This window comes from Panicum virgatum, chromosome 6N (assembly GCF_016808335.1).
Source record: "Panicum virgatum strain AP13 chromosome 6N, P.virgatum_v5, whole genome shotgun sequence".
Classification (NCBI taxonomy): Eukaryota; Viridiplantae; Streptophyta; class Magnoliopsida; order Poales; family Poaceae; genus Panicum; species Panicum virgatum.
Window position 1 is genome coordinate 14,065,418 of NC_053150.1, and position 19,954 is coordinate 14,085,371.

General features: G+C 45.6%; 1 long non-coding RNA gene across 2 annotated transcripts; it reads left to right on the top strand.

The window, feature by feature from the left end:
* The first annotated feature begins 5,788 nt into the window (after positions 1-5,788).
* On the top strand, positions 5,789-11,115 carry LOC120677315. Of its 2 annotated transcripts, XR_005676262.1 has the most exons (6): positions 5,789-6,085; positions 6,161-6,262; positions 6,360-6,485; positions 9,315-9,530; positions 9,723-9,794; positions 10,752-11,115. It is a non-coding gene; the product is annotated as an uncharacterized LOC120677315 (long non-coding RNA). The 2 variants fall into 2 exon arrangements; XR_005676263.1 differs by lacking the exon at positions 9,315-9,530.
* The last annotated feature ends 8,839 nt before the right edge of the window (positions 11,116-19,954 follow it).

Consider the following 19,954-nt stretch of genomic DNA (forward strand, 5'->3'; position numbering starts at 1 on the left):
AGAATGATCCGCGCGCACGGGTGGCTGAAAAGGGAAAGTTTATACGTGTCGGAAATCGATTGCTAGCTCCGTTCGTGGCGAGCGCTTGCGAATTAGCATAACCCACCCATATCATAGACGTGTCTTAAGTTCCTTATGCTGGAGCACGTCTCTGATATACCCAAGTCATCACAGACGTGTTTTTACTACACACGTCTCTGATTCTTCACATCAGAGACGCGTCTCACGTATACACAATGGCTGGCCACCACATTAGAGACTCATTATGTTGACACTTGTCTCTAATTCTGAATTACAACACGTATTGGTTCCACGTCTCTGATGAAGGTGTCTTTTTATTACTTTCTTACATAGTGTCTGTTGACCCTGCAATCGGAGCCGCCGTGAGCTTAGATGTTTTCAAAAGAAAAAAGTCAACCCTTGTTGTTCCTCGTCTAACACTACGAGCGGTTCTATTGATTGCTTTTTTTTTTTGTCTAAGCTATGGAATATGAGATGACGCGACCCTGAATTCCTCTTCTCAAATAACTTGGCAATCGAGCCGTCGTAGTCTGAAGGAAGAATAAATTTCTTCTTATTTGCATCACACATTCCAATAAAAAATCTCAAATCTGATGGATTATTTGGAGATGACCACTGAAACTAAACGCGAAGCGGAGCACGACAAAAGCCTTCAATCCACCACCTAATAAGGTGCAGGTTTTTTTTTCCTGATAAGAGAGGTGCACGCATGGGCCTTGTTTGGTTACTATGGATTCCTAGAATGCACGCTTTTTAAAAAAAAGAATCTCAAATGCATGAAGTGCTAAATGAAGTTTATTTGCAAAACCTTTTCAGGGATAGGTATAATTTTTCACGACGAATCTAATGACGGTAATTAATCGATGATTGGCTACAGTAATGCTACACTAACCATTCTCTAATTATGCGGTCACAGGCCTCATTGGATTCTTCAGAGTTACTAGCGCAGGGGTTCTGGAGTTGGTTTTGCAAACTGGCTTTATTTGACACCATAATTAGTGGTCAAAGTTTCCTAACACTTTCTCGGGAAACCAAATTAGGCCATGAGCTCACGGAAGAAGCATGATCAGTACGAGACCTTCAGAGAACGCACTACGTGAAGGTGATGCCTGGATGTTACAATGATGGCGTTATTAACAACTGAAGGATACGAAGGGCTTCACGACGAAGACGTGAACTAGCCAACTAGGTGGAATCCGAATTGTATAGTCCTACTCCGAATTGAATAGCCATAATGTAAAGCATATGCTTGGTATATATTGTAAGTAGAGGGCAAAACAGAAATGTAAAAATCTCTCTGCCTCCCTATATATAAATACCCCCATTTCCCAAGAGCATAGATCTACGAATATTTTGTCCTTGATCGTTAATGTACAGATATGTACTTAGTGTAAATAAATGTGTATAAGCCTCAAGCAGGTTTTAATATGAATCTGCAGTTCTGAAATTGTTGACTTGGATACCAAGAATCAGTATACATTCATGATGTTTTGTGTTGCATGGGTTTAAACGGTACCATGAATTTTCAATATGGATGTCGGCATGTTAGTAATGTGCGATTTACTTAGCGGATGACAACCGAAGTTGTTTCCTTGGCGGTTGCCGACCGGCAAGGTAGTATATTTATTAGCATCACTCGACCATCAAGTAAAGATAATTTATTAGCAGTTAGGATATTTTCTTAGCACTTCAGAGTTCAGAGATTTTACCAACAAACCTGCCTCCAAATCCTCTAAAATCTGTGCCAACCTAACAAAGCGAAATGGGCCAGCCCAAGCCAGCCTATTTAACCTGTCTCGCATTCCTATTCTCCCTATAAATTCCTGATGCCTCAGTCCTAACTTTGTAAAATAGTAAAGTGAATTGAAAGGAACCCAAGTGGCACTCAAATTACCACATACCAAATATGCTTTGGTGGGTGCTTGTTGCTGCAACGGACATGGAAACGTGGGCCCGTAGTCACTGGCGGACCTAGGGGTGGTCCGGGTATGCCATGGCATACCCTAAGATCCGGCACACCCGAGCTCACCCAAACTCAACCTGACATGGAGCGCGATGTCGCCTCAATGGCTCCTCACGTCGGAGCCCGCTCGCTGCGCCCCACGACTCCCTCTCCTCGGCTCTCGGCGCGTCTCGCCCAGCGGCGGCGTTCGTGGCTTGCCACCAGCCTCCTTTCGCCTGGAGCGCAGAGCACCTTCCCACCCATCATTCCCGCATCGGAACAGCTCGTCAGCAAGCGAGGAGCCTACCGGCCGGGGTGGCCGTCGCAGCGTGGCGTCCCCTAGCTGCAGCAATGGTCTCGCCGAAGTCGGAAGCTGGGCATGAATTCGCCTCAGGCACGAACGGTGCATTGCCGTGGTTGCAATTAGTGATGGAGACCAGTACTCTGCCCATGCAGCGGCGTGTAGCATGATGGTCTCGTTCATGTCAGATGACCGCAGGGTGTTTGTGGAAATGCCGAAGCCAGCTGTTCCTCAAGCGGTGTGTACCAAATTGCTTGTGGATTTTTTTTATTGTGTACCGAATACCAAATTGTATATTGAAATTTTGACATGGTATATCCTAAATTTCAATCCTAGATCCGCCACTGCCCGTAGTGTCTTCTGCTATCGAAAACTCAACGCAACATGTACTTGCTGAGCGGGGCTTATGTCCAGCGCCCATTTCGCGTGCATGCGGCCCATCGTGATCCGTGTCCGAGCATCTCTCCCCTGGTATTCGACCGTATTTTGCTTTTCCCGCACCTCATATTCCCCACGTATGTGGGACGCCAGTCGCTTGGGACCCACGTGATTGTTATCCACTAGGACAATACACGCGCTCCGCTGCGTGAGCTTCACCGAATTGAAAGAAATATAGCACAAAAAAAATGAAAAGGAAAATAAAAAAACAGCGCAACTCAATCCCTAGCGAAATCATCTCCTTCTCCGGTGCACAGCTTGGCCCCCATGCCGCTGCTCCCATCGAGCGCGGAGGAGTCCACCACCCGGCACCTCCGCCGCCAGGCCGCTGCCCTCGTGGCTCCGCCTCACCGCCGCTGCAAGAACCCACCGCCTCCGGGGTTTATAAAAAGATAGGTCCACCGGACGCTGCCGTCGACGGCTGGATTCGCCACCCGCGTGCCTCCTCCTCAACGCCGCCGACTAGATCCACCACCGGTCGGATCCCTAACCTATACGCCGAGATCCGCCAGGGTGGAGGCCCGCGCGACCGGGATGGAGCGAAGGTGGGGAGGGGGCGGGGACCTCGATGGACGATGGCGCCGGAGGGCGGAGCGGATCAGATCCGCCACCAGCACCTTGCCGGTTGGATCCCCCGCCGGCGGCGGGGTGGACCGGACGGCGTGGTCGGAGGGGCGTTGGCGGCGGGGGTCAAGGGGTGGGGAACCCGGGAGGGTCCGGCGGCCAAGGGAGGCGACTGGCGGTGAGGGAGGAAGGCAAGGGGCAGAGGGCTGCGGGGCGGCGGCGGCGGCGGAGGGTTGCGGGGCGACGGCGGGGGATGCTAGGGTTAAGGGAAGGGGCGGGGAAGGTCGGGGGAGGGTGCGCTGGGGGTGGGAGGCTGTAGCGGGGGTGGCGTGGCGGGGGAGGGGTTGCAAAAATATATGGACGGCGTGGGTTTGAATAAAAGAATTTGAAGGGTCTATTTGCAAAAAGACTAAGAAACGGCATGGATCGATCTCCCGCGACGGATCGAATGGTCAGCGTTGGGCTACTCTCTCCGGGGACACATGTCGCTTTGTGAGCAACGGAGCGCTCCCATGCCTCCTTTCCCATGGTGTATAGAAGTTAGAGTATTCAGATCTAGACTCAGCTCGCTCTCCGGTCTGCTAGCGCCGGCTGCGCTCTCCTCGCCGCCGTGCACCCTCCCCGCTGCCGCAATCTACCTACGCTTCCGGTAGTGCGCCGCTGCAATCTAGGTGTGCCGCGCCTACGGGACCCCACCCGCCGCGACTATATGTCGCGCGTGCGACAACTTTGATGACCATCGTCTGAAGAAGGGCAACAGGGTGATTTGGCCCAATAGGATAATTTCGGCCCAAAAGCATGGAAAGCTGGTTAGCCCGTGAGTGTATGCAGATGAGGAGCGGGCTGAAGGCTGCTCTGCAGTGCTGTTGATGTTGCATGCTAATCTCTTATAGACGAGTATTTTTCTTTTTCCTTTTTATTTCTTTTCTTCTCTTTTTATTTTCTTCTTCTTTTTCTTCTTATTAATTTTCTTACAATTTTCTTCTGGACATATGCGACTATTCTTCATGTTGAATAATTTATTCATAATTTGAAGTCTTTTATGGATCAAAATTTTCATGATGTTGAATTATTTTTTTGTTTTTTAGAATAAGTGCCTTTTTTTCTTGTCTTCTCTTTTATTTTTCTTTTCTTTTTATGTTTATTCATTTTTTTACAATTTTTTTGATAGATCTGCAAGCATGCATGCACTGGTACGCTCTTCTCATTTTTCACTCTCCACGTATTCTGATAACACCTATCTTTGCAACATTCTTTTCTTTTATGCACGGACACATGTTTGAAGCTTTTTTCCTCTATATACATGCATGGTGCATGATGCTTTTTGTCTATATGTGCATGGTGGTGCAGTGCTAGTACGCACCTTTCTTTTCCTTTTTTTATCCTTTTTCTTCCTACTTTTATTTTTCTTTTTTGATGAAACTCTTCAATGGTAATTCTTTCTCTACTTGAAAACTATATCTTTCTTTTTATTTGATTTCTAATTATTTATTCTTAAAAATTTTCTACTTTAGATATATAGTAATTGTTTTATATATTTATAATGTGATAATTCATATCTATTCATTTATACATTCGTGAGTGATGTCAATACATTAATACTTGATATTTTTCTTTTTACTGATATTCTTTATCTTTATTTCATTTTGTTTTTAATTCCTATCTATTTGTCCATATTTAAAAAGACTTATGCCTAATGTACACCAATTTATTTGCATTCTGGAATCATTAGTCAGTGTATGAAACACTCTAGCTATATACTAACTTGTTCAGCTCATGTTGATATTCTATTTGCATAAAAATTAATTTATTTGCCGGGGGATACATTGCTAAAATTATTTATCTGCATGTAACTAATTCGTTCGCAATGTCAAATTATTTGTTTGTTTTGTAGATTAAATCGTCTGGATATGTTGGCTCATTTGTTCGCGATATTTATTTTTATTATTTATTCTATACAAACAAATGTTCGTGATGTTTAATGTTTTGTTCGTTGTAAATTATTATTTGTTCGGTGTGTTTATGTTTTTGTTCTTAAAAATAATTATTTGTTCGTGTTGTTAAAATTTTTTTTTCCAGTATCTGAAATTAATGATTTAATATTAAAAAATATTTTAAAAAATATATCATGCAAATATAGGCAAATGTGGTCTTGTTTTGAAGATCTCATCGCAAGAAACTCAATAGTGCAATCAAAATTTAATTTTGATTCTCAATTTAGAGTCTATAACTTTTTTTTAGTCTTGCAGTTTATATGCATGCATGATGACATTATCAATTCTGTCTTTACCTTCCAGGCAAACATGCAACCTCTCTCCATCTCATTCCCACAGTTAAGAAAATATTGTGTAAAGATCGCACGTCTAATTAATTTTTCTAACAAAATCAGACACGCTTTAGGTATGTTTAAATAGTAATGTATATTGGGCTGTAAAGTGGCCCACCACACGTGACTGCTTTTTCAGGTGATGGTGTGATATTCTATCGCATATCCAGCCGCACCCGACCCCACCCCCCTCCCCTCCACCCCGGGTCGGCGGCCGAGACGCCGAGTGCGGCACTTCCGCCGCAAGTCTGTTCGCATCCCGGCGCGTTCGCCTCCAATCCCCCCGGCGAGTTAGCAGCTGCGCTGCTCGCCGGCGCTGCCGAACGCCTCTGCGCCGCTGCTCGCAAGGACGCTCCCAAACTCCCCAGCGAGTTGGCAGCTGCGCTCCTCGCCGCTGCCGCAGTGCGCCCACAAACTCGCGCAGCGGCTTCGCAACTGCGCTCCCCCGTCCTCCTCGCCGCCGTGCTACCTCTCCTCACCACAGGCAATCCAGGTACGCGACGGGAGCAGCTTGGTGCCGCTGTCCCCATATGGTGCCGTTACCTAATGATTTGTTGTGTTCGAGCAGATTTCCTCCCATAATTCCTTGATGTCGCCGCCGGCGTGTCACCGCTGCTCACCAGGGGCACCCGCCGTGTCTTGCGCTGCGGCATCGCGGCCTGCACCGCTGGTAAGCCCACTGTGGATTTAGTTTGTTTACTCAGACCCCCTAGCGGTCGCAAACATCTCTGTTTTCGATAATTAAGGAATGGTTTTCGATGATTAAGGAATGGCTGCAATTGGAACGAGACCCGTCTGAGGTACCCGAGTTAAAATGCTTGTGCGGCATTCCGGCTTGCTGCCGAACAGCACGCAACGAACGGAACCACATGAGAAGATTTCTTCATTGCGATGTAAGTTCCTCTTTCTGTTTAGGTTTCTGCACTATCTGTTTAGCGGGTTTCTTCATTGCAAATGTTGCAATAGGTCTTGCCAGCGCTCTATGGAAAAGCTGTTTTAGGGTTCTGCTGGGTTAACTCCACTGTGCACTGACTAGGAAATGCGTTAGGGTGCTGGAGTTCAAGCGAATGGAAAATAGATGTAGACATGTAGTCATCTTGTAAACATTACCAGATAGTTTTAGCAAGCTGCATATGAATCTGGAGATGAGAGATTCGGTGAGATCTAGGGAAACCTTAGAGAGAGAGAGAGAGAGAGAGAGAGAGAGAGAGAGAGAGAGAGAGAGAGAGAGAGAGAGAGAGAGAGAGTGGACAGAGGGACAGAGAGGTGCACAGGAGAGAAGGCGATTGCCGAACAAATGTGCGAATTGGTGGATCGAGCGAGGGGAGCACATCAAAAAAGTAGATCGAGCCACCGGAATCACAACACAAAAAGCTCAAGGGCAGGGGTCCTGGCGCGTAGGTAGATCCCAGATCCCGTGCAACGACGCAGGGTAGGCGTACCTGGGAGGCGGCGAGACACCGCCGGAGGTTGCCCCCGCGGGCGCGACCAGAATGCGGCCCCCAGGATGTAGATTTGAAGGAGGCGACGTCGGCGGTCGACACCGTCGTCATCAGAAGGAGGTGTAGTAGGCGGCGGCACGCGTAGTCGTGCCGGGTGTAGATCTGAAGCAGGGTCGTCGGCTCCGGCACCGTCGTCTCCACCGACGGCGACTCCCTCGGACTCGTCGCGGCGTTGCCCGGGACGGGGTGCCGGGACCGAGCGCAGCAGACCGCCGGGTCCGCGTCGTCTCGAATAGGGGTGGGCGATGGAGCTGCACCTTATTTTTATATTGTATAGTAAGCGCAGTACAATACGGTGCTCCAGGTATTCTTAGAGTATAACCAGAATATACGTTTCGGTATTCGGGGGGCCGTCCGCTGCATGCTCTGACAAGCGCCAGACCAACCAGGCGATCCAACGGCCACGATAACAACCGCTGAGCGGGCACATGCCAAGGTTCCTGGTTGTTTTGCTATCATCATGTACGACTATTATCTGAAGAATTGAAGTCCGGATCTGCATGTCAGAGCCTGACCATAAGACAACCTAGCGCTCACAAAAAAAAAGAATAATCCTTTGAAACGATATATATGTTAATTGCGGATGCTTAGCATAAAAGCAGCGAAGCACTATGCCACAGTTTAAGTGAAGTGTGATATGGTCAAGGTGCTAGCGTTTGTTGATGTAATTGTCATGCACAACCCTCTTCATCTTTGCATTTATCTGCTTTAATTCATTGAACAGGAACAACCATTCTTTAAAATGCCAATTGACCAAAGAGGAGTATCGTTTCAATACTGAAGGATTTACGGATCTCCATGTAGGAATTCGTGGAGCTTGGGATGTGGCTAGACAGTACGCACAGATCATGTCTTGCTACGGGATCCTGTTTGTGTTTTATTCTGAAGATAGAAACTAGAACCACTTATATCAGCACATATACCCAGAGCTAGTGCCTCGCAGAGGAAAGCCCCTGACAAAGCAAGATTAAAATGGAATACTCGCTAAAAATTTGAAGTTGTGTTAATTATCTGCTCCCAGCAAAATCACTACTAGAAAAATGGCTAAAGTCACCGGTTGCATGTGCCCTTTGGTACCGGTTTTCTGAACCGGTACCCCGAAAGCGGTACTAAAGGCTCAGCCTTTGGTACCGGGTAAAATAACCGGTACCTAAGCCTCCAAAATTCACGCAAAATATTCTCTTTGGCTGGGATTTGAACTCACGACCTCTAGCCTCGCGTGTTACTCTTTTGCCATCTCAGCTACATAGTGGTTCTGATTGAGAAGGATATATTTTCCTTTTAAAATAACCAATGGATGACCAACCGGTAACTTAGGCTCCTAAGGTACCGGTTGGTGCAACCGGTACCTAAGGCTCGTCTATAGGTACCGGTTGGTGGTACCACCCGGTACTAATATAAAAGTTACCACCTGGTACATATGGAGAGATTTAGGTACCGGTTGATAATACCAACCGGTACCTAACACTACTACAGAATACATCATCGCCATCGCCCCATCACCACCGGTTTGTTTTGAACCGGCGGTGATAGTCTATCACCGCCGGTTCCAAATGGACCCGGCGGTGATGCTGTCGGTGATGCTTACGTATCACCACCGGTTCGTAATACGAACCGGCGGTTGTAATATGACCCGGCGGTGATGTGTTCTCCACCTATTTTTTTCATTCTCCCCTCCCTCTCTCTCTCTTTCAGGTATTTTTTCCTCCTCCCCCTGGCTTCCGCCCACAGCACTCCCTCCCTCGTGGTGCCGCCCTCCTCCCAATTCCCATTCCACCTCCCGCGCCCTCCCATGGCGGCGGCGCCGGCCCTCCGCCCCGTCCTCCTCCCTCGTCCCGCGCCCTCCCATGGCAGCAGCGGCTGGCCCTCCGCCCAATCCTCCCTCCTCCCACGCCCTCCCATGGCGGCAGCGCCCGGCCCTGCGCCCCCTCCTCCTCCCTCCACCCTCCTCCCGCCCCCTCCCGTAGCGGCGGCGGTGGCGGAGGCCTGCGCGGCGGCCATGGTGGCCGGATCCATGCAGGGCATGGCGGATCTGCCGCGGCCGGCCCTCCGCCCCCTCGTCCTCCTCCCTGAGCTCAGGCCAGCGCACTCCTCCCTGAGCTTAGGCCGGAGCCGCCTAGAAGCCAGGAGCCTTCCCCCGCCCGTTTCCTCCTCCGCCATCACATCAGCCAATCTCACTGCTCCATCCATCTGATTCAGATTCAGCTTCTTCTGCTGTAGGTGGCTCTACTGGATCAAGCCATCAGTGACCCACGAGCCCTTCCAGCCCCGCCCCGCCTACATCTGCCTCGTCGGGGAGTTCAACCGCTGCACCGCCGCTGCCACACCCACGCAGCTGCGCTGGAGGCCGCTCGAGGTTCCCCTGGACTCGCCCCTCGACGTCATCGACGGCCTCTACACCGTCAATGGCGCCGGGAGCTCCTTCCTCCGACATGGGTACGCCATCCACATGTTTGTTTTGCTTGCGATTGCCCCCTCCCTGGGTTAATTTTACCCTGCTCCTTCATAATCACTAGTTCCTCATATCATGTAATGTACTCTACACTAGGTACCCAGCAAGGAAGTAAGTCGTCCTCTCGTCTGATTACCTTCTTTTAGTATGTAATTTTTTTTGCAACTATTTTTCAGAAAAGGAAGATGTTTCTAGATTTGGCTCCACTGATGTGGCACTATTTTGACACAATGATTGTGCTGCTGTAGGTATGTAGCAAACCTTGTGCTCTTCTATGCATACTTATAGTATGATCAAGCTTAATAGGAGCTTTGAGTGTATTCTGTCATGTTCTGTTTCCATGATCAGTCTGTTATGTTATTCATTCCCGATTCAATCCTCAAGTTCATGGCTATATCAGTTTTCTTAATATATGTTTGTGAAGTTTAAACCAATCTCATAGGTCAGCCTTTTGGTCTTACTTAGTATGTCTGCCTACTTGAAAAAACAGGAAATTTTGTCATTCTACCCTGCACTTTCACCCCCTACGTTATCTGCAAGTGTATCGAATAGAGCCTGCAACGTTCTTGCACTTCATCCTTTGTTATTGCAGTAATAAAGCTTCTCTAAAATATTGGACAGCATACTGTTTGCAGTAATTAACCTACCATTAGATTAAGGTCCTTTGTTCTCTGCATGCATCTACCAGTAGTACAAAGCTTATTTCAAAAGTGCACGAATTTCTTAAGGCCGGCTTTCTGATCAGGCTTTGCTTATCTCCTTTTTCTTTCTGTTATCTTTGGTGAGGGGCCTTGCCTGGTAATCTGCATGCAACTCTGATGCCCTACAAATTTCTGCTTCAAGTTTTTTTTGTTTGAATTTGGACTGCAAACATATATTGTGCTATTGAACCTAGCTAGCTTAGTAGTAGCTGATAGGTTGAATGCATGTTTAAGTAATGAGATGAGATTACCTAATATAATTCAGTTAAGCTAATAACTGAATCTGCTTGTTCTTGAGCAAATGAGGTGTTCCACAATCAGATGACATATAGTATCATTGCTGTCATTGTGCCTTGCTTGTTTTTTTTACTGCTTTGCCACTTATTGAGCTGAGTAGGACCACAGACACACTAAAAATAGGACAATGTTTTTTTACTGCACAAGCAATTAGGTGTCAGCAATACAACAATCTTGCATTGATATGGGCAAACTATAAATAAGCAGACTGCTAGTGCAAAAGGAGGCCAGGGCATGACATCTTTTTGACTACATAATGGATGGATGGTATTAGGCTGTTTGAATACCTACAGCCTGACAAAATGGATGGATGGTTTTAGGCTGATTGTATCAATTTGTGCAATGCAGGTGATTGTTGAGAAGGCTGAGAGAAGTGATATTCCTGACATCGACAAGAAAAAGTCAGTTCTCAACTTCTCTACTAGATATCTGAAAATTATTTCTACTTAGGCTGAGAGAAGGCTGAGAGGTGATTGTATGAACTCTTTTGTTTAATATGGACTCTTTTGTTTAATCTTGATGCATGAGCTCATATGGTTGAATTCTGCTGCTATAATTATATATTATATATGTTGTACAAATGATGCAATATTATTATATGAAAATATTTTTTTTGATGGGAAAAAGGTCTTCACCGCCGGTTCATGTCTTCAACCGGCGGTGTTGATGTCCCCATCACCAACGGTTCCAGATACGAACCAGCGGTGATGGCCCCGCTATCACCAACGAATTAAATCCAACGGTACCCAAAACCGTTGGTGATGCCCTTTTAGAACCGGCGGTGATAGGGGTGGCTGTAGTAGTGTAAGGCTCATTCATAGATTTCATCCACCCAAAAGTACCGGTATGGAGATGAACCGGTACCTATGCTAACATAGGTACCGATTCGTCTCCCTACTGGTATTTTTTGGGTGAACCTAAAGCTTGTTTTCTAGTAGTGAATGTAGAATCTCGAAACTCCGGTTTGGTTTGGCAGTAATAAGCCTGCATATCAAAGCTTAATGGCAGTAGCTTGTAACAGTGGATGTGTGTATGTGCTGGGTTCCTGCTTCCAAAGCAATGAGCCAGAGAAGAGGCAGTCTCACTCCACTGCTAGAGATTTAAGCATTAGTATCGGGCAGGAACCTTCGGTTAGTACAGACTTCCTACCCGGTACCATCTGATCGGTACTAAGTGCGCGTGCATTAGTACATGTCAGGAGGCCTAGTACTAAACGGCACGTTTAGTACCGGTTGGTGTGCGTACACTAACCGGTACTAAACTGCTTGCCACGCAGCGGTGCCTGGCGCGGCACCAACCGGTACTAAGTTTTGTTTAACCTATGCTTCTTTTCTTTTCCTTTTTAGTTTTAACTAATCGGTATTCGTATTCATAGCCATTTGTGTATTTGTATTTGTATCTAGCACTCGTATTTGTAATTCATATTTGTAGCTGTTTGCGTATTCATATTTATATCTATCAAAGCAAATACTATTACATTTGAAATATTACAATTACTTCTAATAATAATGCACTTGGGATAAAAACTATTTACATGTAGCCAAGTATATAAGTTGTTTTCCAACAAGTTCTTCAAATAATACTAGTCTTCATGGTCGTCCTTGTCTCGATCAAATCGACCCACGCTTATCCTAGGATGCACATAAAATTTTCTGTTTGGATTTATGACCTCATCCCGTAGGAATCCACAAATTGCTTCTTGAATTGCTTTGGTTTCTTTGCGGTTCTTATTTTCTAATCGGCACTAAATGGCTGCCATGGTACTGTTCTTGCCGACTGGTACTAACTGCGTGCGAGGGACAAATGCTCCTTTCTCTAACATCGCTCAGTATGCTTTAACAGTACTAATTAACTCACTACTACAAAAATAATTCTTAGGGGAGGGTAAAATACCATTTTTAGGGGCGGGTGCGGTACCCACTCCTGCTTATCACAGCTACAAATAGCCATTTGCAGGAGCCGATAACGTACTCGCTCCTATAAATCCATTTCTAGGGGTGGGTCACGCTATTACCCACCCCTAGAAATTGATTTCTAGGGGCGGGTCATGGCATGACCCGACCCGCTTCTACAAATCAATGTCTACAAAAAAATTAAAAAAAAAATCAAAAACAACAAAATAAAAAAGAAAAAATATTTCAGCTCACCAGCTACCACCACAAACCCTTACTCTTGATGTACATAAATTTTTATGAAATATGCATACTTGCATGAACCGGGATTTGAATCGCTTATCTTAAACCTCGCATATAACTTCCTCACTAGCACACTACAAAGTCACTTGTGACTCTATGAGGTATGCTATTTTTTTATATTAACTCTAAAATCGATTTGTAGAAAGGGGTAATACCATCACCTGTCGCTGAAAATATTTGTCTATTTTATTCTAAATATTCATTTAAATCTTTAAATATAGTAAAATAGATAAAAAAAGTGAAACTTCTGTACTATAATTATTGTGAACAATAGATGTAGAAAAATATACAAAATATATATTAGTGTATATAAAGTTAAGATTGTGGAAATCTAAAAATATGACTCGAGTTGTACGGGATATTATATAGTCAGTATGACTTGAGTTTCATGGGGTATTATATAGTCATAGTCACGTGTAGGGTACAACTATTAAATGATCTTGTGAATAATATATAAACTATAAAATATTATATCTTACCACTACAACTTTAATATGGAGCTACTCTACATCTGGGTTGTTTGAAAAAAAATTCAAAACTTCTTGATTTTAAAATTACAAGACTTATAGTAATATTTTGGATAATTAAATGATCTTAAATGAATAATATATAAACTACAAAATATTAGATCTTACCAATACAACTTTAATATGGAACTACTCTACATCTGGGGTTGTTTGGAAAAAAAATTCAAAACTTCTAGGTTTTAAAATTATAGAACTTATAATAATATTTTGGATAATTAAATGATCTTAAATGAAAAAGTTATCAACTCTTAAATTTTAGGTATCGTCCACTCCCACAGTTTTGATATATAGTTTGACTTCATCCGAGATAATATTAAAAAGTTATGAACTTATTTGCGCGAAACCATTTATAGGGAGAACACCATTTTCAGGAGCGGGTGATGGTGTCACCCACCTTTGAAAATGGTGGCTATTTCTAGAGGTGGTTGACGGTGTCACCCGCCCCTAAAATTGCATTTTTAGGAGCGTGTTTGATGCTACAATAATACTGTCACATTTGTAGGAGCGGGTTACCTTTTTGGGTCGCCCTTAGAAAACGGTATGTTTCTACAAATTGTTTTCTTAATCTGTCACCAAACAATTTGCAAGATTTGAATGTGCCTGCTGCTTGAACTATAACCGTTGGAAACTTATAAGTATCTTATACTTCCAGATCTAATAAATCCGACTTAATCATCCTGAAGTGCAGATAACATATATATGCCGCTTGTATGTCCAACTTGTTGACTGAGTGAAAATTGTGCAACTGCAAAGTACACTGAGAATTGCATGAATGCTTTGCATTGGTCTCAGCCTTGTCTCACTACCGGAAACCGTGTATTTGCCGAGTGTCTCAAGCTTTGCCGAGTGCCTCTTCCTCGGCACTCGGCAAAATTTCGGCACACGGCCCACTTCACTTTTGCCGAGTGCCAGCTCTCGGCAAAAGTCAGGCACTCGGCATATGTGCTCTTTGCCGAGTGCCGGGGCCCAGCACACGGCAAACCCTGGCCACATGCCCGGCACGCGCGCCGGACGGGGGACGGCTGTCAGCTAACCTGACGGCCGTTAATATATGCCGAGTGCTGCTTTTCTAGCACTCGACAAACTCGGCAAAGTTTTGAACCTTGCCGAGTGCCCACCGTTAGGCACTCGGCAAAGTATCCTTCAACGGTTGCCCCATGTGGCATCTTTGCCGAGTCCCGTCGGCTCTCGGCAACATCTTTGCCGAGTGCCCGAAAAAAGGCACTCGGCAAAGCGCCTTTTGCCATCAGGGGCTTTGCCGAGTGTGCTTTGCCGATTGTTACACTCGGCAAAGACTTCGCTGAGTGTTTTCCGGTCTTTGCCGAGTTCATCTGGCACTCGGCAAAGACCCAGATTCCGGTAGTGTCTGATGAATCTTTGAAATGATATATGTTACTGATAACCTGGAATGTTTCTCTTCTTGTGAGACACGGTGGTGTGGTCACCCACAGCCAAACGAGAAAAGGTGGTTCTTGTCTAACATAACAAACTCAAAGGCCACTTTGGTCCCAGATCTAACTTGCTACTTCGCTCAAACACAATGCACCCAAGACAGCGCAAGTCCGCAAGTTAGGTCTACACAGTAGTACTGCCAGCTTCATGTTCCAACACGACATGGCGCGGTTGTCAGCTTCCTGTTCTAGAATCTAGACCATTGTCCAAGTGCTGGGATTCATGCTGTGTTGTTCACCTTCAGCACGGGCCACCACTCCTTGACTATATTTGTTGCTTCATGCTCTTCCATGTTCTTTTCCTATACATTTATGAAGGACAAAGCCTTATACGGAGTAGTAGCACCTAGATTCTCCATGCCTCTCAGCCCTAAAACTTTGAGGATTGTTACGGTGCTTGAGAGGAACCAGTGGTTCCTCCCCATCAAAAATATCTGGATCGTTGATTTTAACAGTATGTGTTTTATTTTAATCAGAAGTAGTTTAGTCATTAGCCCTCAAAAATAATCTCTTTGACTGGTTAGACCATCACGCATCTCATCCCCAACCTGTGACGGCCGGTGACGCAGGTCTTCCCAACCAGCGACGGCCAGAGCACAGCCCCCTCCCTCATCGCCCATCTGCCAATCTGAGTTGCCGTAGGCCAGGGTGTCGTTGCGCAATCACCCGGCACCGGACAGCAGCGCATCGACGCCGCGCAGCAGAGGCTCCGGTCCCAGGCGCTCGCAGCCTAGGGTTCAGCGGCAAGGCTTCTTATGCCCAGGAGCTCTCAAGCGTGAAGCAGTCCCTGGGTGGTGTGGAATTAATCCAACGTCGAGCAGCAGGGAATCACCTACATTGCACCGGCAAGGCTTTATCTTTATTTGGCAAAATTTTTTTTTACTGATTGAATGATATGATGCAGGAAGATATGGTTGATCTAAGTATAGAGGCTGTTTGGATTATCAAGAAATTGCCAGAAAGACATCTGGCAGCGAGAAAGAAGGTTATGAATTCTACAACAACCCATGAACTGCACAGATCAGTGTCAAGTCTGAATAGAATCAGCTTAAACAATGTTCTGAGTGCTTCTGCTGAGTTGGGTTACATTGAAATGGTGAAACAGATCCATACACAATGTTGGAGCTAGTTGGAATAGAAATAGTAAAGGCAGGTTATATTCCGGAGCTTTCACGTCACTCATGTAAAATGCTAGTTTTGACCACCCCAATTTGTTGAATGAAGAAATATTAGCTGAATACGGTTTTGTTGGTTCACAGAAGTCATATCTGATTCCGGTGGTTTAACCTTTGTAATGTCTTAAGTTCACTAACATTGCACGGGAGCCGCTGTCACCACATGGTGGCACCTGATAGGCTGAGCCACGTTGGCATGGATTGCCGTTACACAATCCACGTGCGAGCATTAAATAATTACGAGTATTAAATAAAGTCTAATTATAAGACCACCTGCAAAACTCTTGGATAAATTCGCGAGACGAATTTAATGAGACCGTTGACTGCATGATTAGATCGAGGAAGGTTATTGTAGGATCACTGCAGCAAACCATGGATTAATTAGGCTCATTAAATTCGTCACGCCAAACTGCACTTATCTGTGAAAATGTTTTGCAAATAGACTTTATTTAGTATTCCATACATACAAGATTCTCTCGGTCTGTGAAAAAATTTTCGCGTTCCATCCAAACACGGGACCAATTCCAATGCACCACGTGGCGGAGATAAAATGGAAAAAATGGAACACTATATTCTCCAAGTGAGATACGAACCAGTGACCCTTCACCATGTTTGACATTGGGCCACTAAGCTACATGCTTGTTTTGTTATTTGGAATAGAAGAAAGATAGATATATAAGTTTAAGTTTCGGTTAAGTTCGATTAGCTGATTAAGATGAAGAGCTCCACAATGACAAGAACATAAACCTGAAATCAGTCACATACAGCTAAAAATCACAATATGAACCCATGCCATTGAGATTTCTGCATGCAAGAAGCAATTTCAGCTCATCGCGCGTTTGATGATAGATCAACACTAACCGGGTTGCTACCCTCAGCCTTGAAAATTATCTTCTCTGTGTTGAGCAACCTCTTGTTCTTGCTCTTGTTGACGTGAAATGATCACACAAGTCCAAGAGCACCGTACGCCAAGCTCGGACTGCACTTGATTCAAACCAAGTCGTGCCAGTCAATTTGACCTATAAACTGACAAGAAATCAACAAACTGTCAAATTCGAGAGCGTATCGGCTGGATTTCCGAATTACTCTCACGCAATATATCGGCAAGGCTCTGCCGATACAGAAAACGACAGCAGATCGAATAAGATAAATGTGTATTAAAAGCGATCTAAAAGGAAATCGGCAAGAGGTCCCCGATATCCGTATGCAACGGACGGCTTTGATCTAAAACTGACACGTGCCAGGAGACAGTGCACAAACCCGCGAATGTATAGACCTGAGCAAAGCTAAGCTTATAACCAATTTAACCAGCTTTAGAAGATCTAATGTGATAGCAAGAGAACTAATAGTCGATTAGACAGATTACTAAGCTAGGTAATTTGTGAATAGATCTAAACAAGAAAACAACGATGCGTCAGAGATCAAAGCTTAGATAAATTCGAAAACCTTTGAATAGATCTGGACGAAGCAATAGCGATGCGCCCGGAAGCTAAAGCTCAGATTTACTTGGTAAACGAAAACTTACTAGCAAACCAAGTCGCTCGAATGTGAGACGTCCTTGATTAGCTTGAAAGAACTCGCGAAAAAAGAAAATAGCGAAGCCGCCGACGAAAAAGTAAATTGCAGAAAAAGTAGAGTTGTGTTTGTTAGTTGTGTATCAATCTTTTACAATGATTGGGGGCACATATTTATACCCTAAGGTAATATAGTTCTAGCCGATCACGCAAATATGATTCTAACTTAACAAATAAAATCTACCCCTAAACAAAATATTTCCTGCCAAACTGGAGCCAAAAAAATTTGGTCAACTTTGTCTTCCCTCCGGTCATCATGATCTTCCATTGGCGATGCACCGTCATCCTGCCAAATCCACCGTCCCTGCCCAAACAGAACCTTTTCTCCTTTGCAACACTCAATCTTGACACATGTCGAAATTTGGTGTCAACACATGCCCCCCAATTTCGGAGTAAAACGTCCTTTTATTTCGAAATTAAGCCCCGTCATGATTACGCTTCCGAACAGTCATTTCATCGCTGCCACTCCTCTTCCCATGCGGCCGGCAAGCCAAAAACTCTTCTTTGCCCTTCTCCTTTCGCCTTCCCATCCACACAATCAAAATCCGCTGATTCACCTTCCGTCTTTTTACCCATACACTCTCCTAATTAAATTCAAGGGAAAAAGCCGCACCAGTACTCCATGGCCGAATCATCTTCCCCACTCTAGATCTATAAATAGCCTCCATCGGCACAGCAAGCTTCCATCGGCCATAGCCTTTCTGCTCCTTCTTTCTTCCTTAGCCAAAAACCCCAGTCTGCTCCTTCTCCCAGCAATGGCAAGCAACAAGCGTGCTGGCGAGGGCCCCTCTGATGGGCCTCCATCCCTTCGCCCCCACCATGGGTAGCGTATTCTTCCTTCTCTCGACCAATGCTGCATTCCAGATTTGATCTTCAACCGGTTCTTGACCTCTGCAGGGACGACGACGCTAACCTCCCAGAGAACTTTCATGCCCTGGACGAGGGCACCCAGGGGCTCATCCGCGACCTCCTTCACCAGAGGGACGAGGCCCACCATCAACTCGACGCAGTGCAGACCGACCAGGTCTTCATCCGCGGCCTGCTCTCCACCGCCAATGCCAGGGTTGCCAGTAAGCTTCCTTGCACTTGTTCCTCCTATGGCCGCTTCAGCTTCTTGCTTTTAACTTTCTTTCTTTTAGACCTGGAGTCGCAGGTTCAGGCCCTCCTCGATGTGGCCCAAGTCGCGACGGACTCGGTGAACACCCGAGGAGGCACCATCGCCACCTGCCCGCAGAACATCCCCAGCCGCGTCAAGGAGGTCGCTGGCTATGGGCCCATCGAGGCGCCGCCTGCCATCACCGTGGTCTCGACCATGTCCGGGAGCGACTATCGGCAATTCCACCCTGTCTTCCCCGAGGGGGGCGAGGCACGGGAGGAGTTCGAGGAGTTGGTCGACGACCTCAGTGTTGTCGCCGATGCCGTCGTCGACGACATCAGTCTGGACGCGGTGGTCGGCAGCGTCTTCGCCGAGTCGGATTAGGTTGTTGTAGTTGATGTAGCAGCCTACTCGGCTCCTTGTAAATATAATCAATGAATGGGCCTCCCCCCTTTCCGTTGCCTCTGTCTTGTTCTGAATTTTGGATTTCCCTTTGCATTAACCACAACCTGAATTTATATGCCTCCATAATCCAAATCAGAGAACTGATCACTAAAAAACCTTAATAAGTAAGGAAAAACACCATATGATCCTGAACAGAACCCACTTGTGTTGGGTATATATTTTGCGCTAAGGGCGATATGCATCATATCGGCCAGAAAGCATTTGAATGTGTCCACATCACAATCAAATCTTTCTTTTTTTTTGTACTAAAGGCAACGCTTTCCACATCGGCTACATTTGAAACCAACCGATTTTCCGTGCAATCGCTATCCATCCACCCAAACACTGGGGTAATACTCCTTCAGATACTTTCCATTAAGTGCTTTGGAAAATTCCTCTCCCTCCAATGTTTTCAAAATGTATGCATTACCAGGAACACACCTATTAATTTTATATGGCCCCTCCCATGTTCGGGACCACTTGCCGAATTTAGGATCCTTGGTCCCTATCGGCAGGATCAATTTCCACACTAAATCCCCTTGGTCAAAGGCCTTAACTTTGACTTTTTTATCATACCATCTACCCACTCTAACCTTGTTGGCTTCAACATTTATGAGAGCATTCAGTCGATGACCAGCCAAATCTTCCAACTCATCTTTCATCAGCGCCATATAATCATTAGCCGTCAACTAATCCTGGAATGTCACATGCCTAGAGCCAAGTCTCAATTCCCAAAGAAGAACAGCTTCATGTCCATATACTAACTGATATGGGGACACCTTGGTGGCCCCATGACAAGCCATTCGGTAAGCCCATAAAGCTTCATTAAGTGTGGTATGCCACTTCCTAGATTGTTCATTAACCTTACTCTTAATCAACTTAATGATCCCTTTGTTGGATGCTTCTGCTTGGCCATTATCTTGAGCATAATATGGAGAAGGGTTCAAC